Source organism: Spea bombifrons, chromosome 2 (genome assembly GCF_027358695.1).
Source record: "Spea bombifrons isolate aSpeBom1 chromosome 2, aSpeBom1.2.pri, whole genome shotgun sequence".
NCBI lineage: Eukaryota > Metazoa > Chordata > Amphibia > Anura > Pelobatidae > Spea > Spea bombifrons.
The window spans coordinates 142,043,333-142,048,332 of NC_071088.1; the positions used below are offsets into that span (position 1 = coordinate 142,043,333).

General features: G+C 49.9%; 13 non-coding genes and 2 pseudogenes across 13 annotated transcripts in view; all 15 read right to left on the bottom strand.

The window, feature by feature from the left end:
• Window positions 1-61, bottom strand: part of LOC128477399 (5S ribosomal RNA) — a 119-nt gene extending 58 nt beyond the window's left edge. Inside the window, exon 1 of the ribosomal RNA XR_008348374.1 lies at window positions 1-61. This exon is cut by the window's left edge and continues 58 nt beyond it. This is a non-coding gene — a ribosomal RNA (5S ribosomal RNA).
• A 249-nt stretch (window positions 62-310) lies between these two features.
• Window positions 311-429, bottom strand: LOC128479287 (5S ribosomal RNA). The gene has a single exon (XR_008350169.1). It is a non-coding gene; the product is annotated as a 5S ribosomal RNA (ribosomal RNA).
• Window positions 430-651: 222 nt separating this feature from the next.
• On the bottom strand, window positions 652-770 carry LOC128478420 (5S ribosomal RNA). The gene has a single exon (XR_008349339.1). It is a non-coding gene; the product is annotated as a 5S ribosomal RNA (ribosomal RNA).
• Window positions 771-1,007: 237 nt separating this feature from the next.
• On the bottom strand, window positions 1,008-1,126 carry LOC128478906 (5S ribosomal RNA). Its single transcript, XR_008349804.1, has one exon. It is a non-coding gene; the product is annotated as a 5S ribosomal RNA (ribosomal RNA).
• Window positions 1,127-1,356: 230 nt separating this feature from the next.
• LOC128477560 (5S ribosomal RNA) lies at window positions 1,357-1,475 on the bottom strand. Its single transcript, XR_008348525.1, has one exon. It is a non-coding gene; the product is annotated as a 5S ribosomal RNA (ribosomal RNA).
• Window positions 1,476-1,708: 233 nt separating this feature from the next.
• LOC128476202 (5S ribosomal RNA) lies at window positions 1,709-1,827 on the bottom strand. Its single transcript, XR_008347222.1, has one exon. It is a non-coding gene; the product is annotated as a 5S ribosomal RNA (ribosomal RNA).
• A 237-nt stretch (window positions 1,828-2,064) lies between these two features.
• Window positions 2,065-2,183, bottom strand: LOC128477858 (5S ribosomal RNA). The gene has a single exon (XR_008348809.1). It is a non-coding gene; the product is annotated as a 5S ribosomal RNA (ribosomal RNA).
• A 218-nt stretch (window positions 2,184-2,401) lies between these two features.
• Window positions 2,402-2,520, bottom strand: LOC128479292 (5S ribosomal RNA). The gene has a single exon (XR_008350175.1). It is a non-coding gene; the product is annotated as a 5S ribosomal RNA (ribosomal RNA).
• A 257-nt stretch (window positions 2,521-2,777) lies between these two features.
• Window positions 2,778-2,896, bottom strand: LOC128477988 (5S ribosomal RNA). Its single transcript, XR_008348932.1, has one exon. It is a non-coding gene; the product is annotated as a 5S ribosomal RNA (ribosomal RNA).
• A 209-nt stretch (window positions 2,897-3,105) lies between these two features.
• LOC128479408 (5S ribosomal RNA) lies at window positions 3,106-3,224 on the bottom strand. Its single transcript, XR_008350288.1, has one exon. It is a non-coding gene; the product is annotated as a 5S ribosomal RNA (ribosomal RNA).
• Window positions 3,225-3,461: 237 nt separating this feature from the next.
• LOC128480609 (uncharacterized) lies at window positions 3,462-3,570 on the bottom strand (annotated as a pseudogene).
• A 314-nt stretch (window positions 3,571-3,884) lies between these two features.
• LOC128477517 (5S ribosomal RNA) lies at window positions 3,885-4,003 on the bottom strand. Its single transcript, XR_008348486.1, has one exon. It is a non-coding gene; the product is annotated as a 5S ribosomal RNA (ribosomal RNA).
• A 227-nt stretch (window positions 4,004-4,230) lies between these two features.
• LOC128479726 (5S ribosomal RNA) lies at window positions 4,231-4,349 on the bottom strand. Its single transcript, XR_008350438.1, has one exon. It is a non-coding gene; the product is annotated as a 5S ribosomal RNA (ribosomal RNA).
• Window positions 4,350-4,573: 224 nt separating this feature from the next.
• LOC128479823 (uncharacterized) lies at window positions 4,574-4,682 on the bottom strand (annotated as a pseudogene).
• A 270-nt stretch (window positions 4,683-4,952) lies between these two features.
• LOC128479520 (5S ribosomal RNA) overlaps window positions 4,953-5,000 on the bottom strand; it is a 119-nt gene continuing 71 nt past the window's right edge. Inside the window, exon 1 of the ribosomal RNA XR_008350390.1 lies at window positions 4,953-5,000. This exon is cut by the window's right edge and continues 71 nt beyond it. This is a non-coding gene — a ribosomal RNA (5S ribosomal RNA).

Consider the following 5,000-nt stretch of genomic DNA (forward strand, 5'->3'; position numbering starts at 1 on the left):
CACTGCTTAGCTTCCGAGATCAGATGAGATCGGGCGCTTTCAGGGTGGTATGGCCGCAGGTGTGAAAGTTTTTTATTTTACTTCTCTTATTCTGCTGCTGCTGCTGCTGCTGCTGCTGCTGCTGCTGCTGCTGCTGCTGCTGCTGCTGCTGCTGCTGCTGCTGCTGCTGCTGCTTGTCGTCAGACAGAAATAATTATAAGCCCTGGGACAGGACAGAGAAGGTGAGAAGGTTCAAATAAGGGTTTAAAGCTTTGATGATGAGCAAGAAACACATGGCAAAAAGCTCTCCCCGGACTGTGAGAAAAGAAAAAGCCTACAACACCTGGTATTCCCAGGCGGTCTCCCATCCAGGTACTAACCAGGCCCAAACCTGCTTAGCTTCCGAGATCAGACGAGATCAGGCGCTTTCAGGGTGGTATGGCCGCATGTGTGAATGTTTTTTATTTTACTTCTCTTATTCTGCTGCTGCTGCTGCTGCTGCTGCTGCTGCTGCTGCTGCTGCTGCTGCTGCTGCTTGTCGTCAGACAGAAAGAATTATAAGCCCTGGGACAGGACAGAGAAGGTGAGAAGGTTCAAATAAGGGTTTAAAGCTTTGATGATGAGCAAGAAACACATGGCAAAAAGCTCTCCCCGGACTGTGAGAAAAGAAAAAGCCTACAACACCTGGTATTCCCAGGCAGTCTCCCATCCAGGTACTAACCAGGCCCAACACTGCTTAGCTTCCGAGATCAGACGAGATCGGGTGCTTTCAGGGTGGTATGGCCGCAGGTGTGAAAGGTTTTTATTTTACTTCTCTTATTCTTCTGCTGCTGCTGCTGCTGCTGCTGCTGCTGCTGCTGCTGCTGCTGCTGCTGCTGCTGCTGCTGCTGCTTGTCGTCAGACAGAAAGAATTATAAGCCCTGGGACAGGACAGAGAAGGTGAGAAGGTTCAAATAAGGGTTTAAAGCTTTGATGATGAGCAAGAAACACATGGCAAAAAGCTCTCCCCGGACTGTGAGAAAAGAAAAAGCCTACAACACCTGGTATTCCCAGGCGGTCTCCCATCCAGGTACTAAGCAGGCCCAACCCTGCTTAGCTTCCGAGATCAGACGAGATCAGGCGCTTTCAGGGAGGTATGGCTGCAGGTGTGAAAGATCTTTATTTTACTTTTCTTATTCTGTTGCTGCTGCTGCTGCTGCTGCTGCTGCTGCTGCTGCTGCTGCTGCTGCTGCTGCTGCTTGTCGTCAGACAGAAAGAATTATAAGCCCTGGGACAGGACAGAGAAGGTGAGAAGGTTCAAATAAGGGTTTAAAGCTTTGATGATGAGCAAGAAACACATGGCAAAAAGCTCTCCCCGGACTGTGAGAAAAAATTAAAAGCCTACAACACCTGGTATTCCCAGGCGGTCTCCCATCCAGGTACTAACCAGGCCCAACCCTGCTTAGCTTCCAAGATCAGACGAGATCGGGCGCTTTCAGGGTGGTATGGCCGCAGGTTTGAAAGTTTTTTATTTTACTTCTCTTATTCTGTTGCTGCTGCTGCTGCTGCTGCTGCTGCTGCTGCTGCTGCTGCTGCTGCTGCTGCTGCTGCTTGTCGTCAGACAAAAAGAATTATAAGCCCTGGGACAGGACAGAGAAGGTGAGAAGGTTCAAATAAGGGTTTAAAGCTTTGATGATGAGCAAGAAACACATGGCAAAAAGCTCTCCCCGGACTGTGAGAAAAAATTAAAAGCCTACAACACCTGGTATTCCCAGGCGGTCTCCCATCCAGGTACTAACCAGGCCCAACCCTGCTTAGCTTCCGAGATCAGATGAGATCGGGCGCTTTCAGGGTGGTATGGCCGCAGGTGTGAAAGTTTTTTATTTTACTTCTCTTATTCTGCTGCTGCTGCTGCTGCTGCTGCTGCTGCTGCTGCTGCTGCTGCTGCTGCTGCTGCTGCTGCTGCTGCTTGTCGTCAGACAGAAAGAATTATAAGCCCTGGGACAGGACAGAGAAGGTGAGAAGGTTCAAATAAGGGTTTAAAGCTTTGATGATGAGCAAGAAACACATGGCAAAAAGCTCTCCCCGGACTGTGAGAAAAGAAAAAGCCTACAACACCTGGTATTCCCAGGCGGTCTCCCATCCAGGTACTAACCAGGCCCAACCCGGCTTAGCTTCCGAGATCAGACGAGATCGGGCGCTTTCAGGGTGGTATGGCCGCAGGTGTGAAAGTTTTTTATTTTACTTCTCTTATTCTGTTGCTGCTGCTGCTGCTGCTGCTGCTGCTGCTGCTGCTGCTGCTGCTTGTCGTCAGACAGAAAGAATTATAAGCCCTGGGACAGGACAGAGAAGGTGAGAAGGTTCAAATAAGGGTTTAAAGCTTTGATGATGAGCAAGAAACACATGGCAAAAAGCTCTCCCCGGACTGTGAGAAAAAATTAAAAGCCTACAACACCTGGTATTCCCAGGCGGTCTCCCATCCAGGTACTAACCAGGCCCAACCCTGCTTAGCTTCCAAGATCAAACGAGATCGGGCGCTTTCAGGGTGATATGGCAGCAGGTGTGAAAGTTTTTTATTTTACTTCTCTTATTCTGTTGCTGCTGCTGCTGCTGCTGCTGCTGCTGCTGCTGCTGCTGCTGCTGCTGCTGCTGCTGCTGCTGCTGCTGCTGCTGCTGCTGCTTGTCGTCAGACAAAAAGAATTATAAGCCCTGGGACAGGACAGAGAAGGTGAGAAGGTTCAAATAAGGGTTTAAAGCTTTGATGATGAGCAAGAAACACATGGCAAAAAGCTCTCCCCGGACTGTGAGAAAAAATTAAAAGCCTACAACACCTGGTATTCCCAGGCGGTCTCCCATCCAGGTACTAACCAGGCCCATCCCTGCTTAGCTTCCGAGATCAGACGAGATCAGGCGCTTTCAGGGTGGTATGGCCGCAGGTGTGAAAGTTTTTTATTTTACTTCTCTTATTCTGTTGCTGCTGCTGCTGCTGCTGCTGCTGCTGCTGCTGCTTGTCGTCAGACAAAAAGAATTATAAGCCCTGGGACAGGACAGAGAAGGTGAGAAGGTTCAAATAAGGGTTTAAAGCTTTGATGATGAGCAAGAAACACATGGCAAAAAGCTCTCCCCGGACTGTGAGAAAAAATTAAAAGCCTACAAGACCTGGTATTCCCAGGGGGTCTCCCATCCAGGTACTAATCAGGCCCAACCCTGCTTAGCTTCCGAGATCAGACGAGATCGGGCGCTTTCAGGGTTGTATGGCCGCAGGTGTGAAAGTTTTTTATTTTACTTCTCTTATTCTGTTGCTGCTGCTGTTGCTGCTGCTGCTGCTGCTGCTGCTGCTGCTGCTGCTGCTGCTGCTGCTGCTGCTTGTCGTCAGACAAAAAGAATTATAAGCCCTGGGACAGGACAGAGAAGGTGAGAAGGTTCAAATAAGGGTTTAAAGCTTTGATGATGAGCAAGAAACACGTGGCAAAAAGCTCTCCCCGGACTGTGAGAAAAGAAAAAGCCTACAACAGCTGGTATTCCCAGGCGGTCTCCCATCGAGGTACTAACCAGGCCCAACCCTGCTTAGCTTCCGAGATCAGGCGCTTTCAGGGTGGTATGGCCGCAGGTGTGAAAGCTCTTTATTTTACTTCTCTTATTCTGCTGCTGCTGCTGCTGCTGCTGCTGCTGCTGCTGCTGCTGCTGCTGCTGCTGCTGCTGCTGCTGCTGCTGCTGCTGCTGCTGCTGCTGCTGCTGCTGCTGCTGCTGCTGCTGCTGCTGCTGCTGCTGCTGCTGCTGCTGCTGCTTGTCGTCAGACAGAAAGAATTATAAGCCCTGGGACAGGACAGAGAAGGTGAGAAGGTTCAAACAAGGGTTTAAAGCTTTAATGATGAGCAAGAAACACATGGCAAAAAGCTCTCCCCGGACTGTGAGAAAAAATTAAAAGCCTACAACACCTGGTATTCCCAGGCGGTCTCCCATCCAGGTACTAACCAGGCCCAACCCTGCTTAGCTTCCGAGATCAGACGAGATCGGACGCTTTCAGGGTGGTATGGCCGCAGGTGTGAAAGTTTTTTATTTTACTTCTCTTATTCTGCTGCTGCTGCTGCTGCTGCTGCTGCTGCTGCTGCTGCTGCTGCTGCTGCTGCTGCTTGTCGTCAGACAAAAAGAATTATAAGCCCTGGGACAGGACAGAGAAGGTGAGAAGGTTCAAATAAGGGTTTAAAGCTTTGATGATGAGCAAGAAACACATGGCAAAAAGCTCTCCCCGGACTGTGAGAAAAAATTAAAAGCCTACAACACCTGGTATTCCCAGGCGGTCTCCCATCCAGGTACTAACCAGGCCCAACCCTGCTTAGCTTCCGAGATCAGACGAGATCGGGCGCTTTCAGGGTGGTATGGCCGCAGGTGTGAAAGTTTTTTATTTTACTTCTCTTATTCTGTTGCTGCTGCTGCTGCTGCTGCTGCTGCTGCTGCTGCTGCTGCTGCTGCTGCTTGTCGTCAGACAAAAAGAATTATAAGCCCTGGGACAGGACAGAGAAGGTGAGAAGGTTCAAATAAGGGTTTAAAGCTTTGATGATGAGCAAGAAACACATGGCAAAAAGCTCTCCCCGGACTGTGAGAAAAAATTAAAAGCCTACAACACCTGGTATTCCCAGGCGGTCTCCCATCCAGGTACTAACCAGGCCCAACCCTGCTTAGCTTCCGAGATCAGGCGCTTTCAGGGTGGTATGGCCGCAGGTGTGAAAGTTTTTTATCTTACTTCTCTTATTCTGCTGCTGCTGCTGCTGCTGCTGCTGCTGCTGCTGCTGCTGCTGCTGCTGCTGCTGCTGCTGCTGCTGCTGCTGCTGCTGCTGCTGCTGCTGCTGCTGCTGCTTGTCGTCAGACAGAAAGAATTATAAGCCCTGGGACTGCACAGAGAAGGTGAGAAGGTTCAAATAAGGGTTTAAAGCTTTGATGATGAGCAAGAAACACATGGCAAAAAGCTCTCCCCGGACTGTGAGAAAAGAAAAAGACTACAACACCTGGTATTCCCAGGCGGTCTCCCATCCAGGTACTAA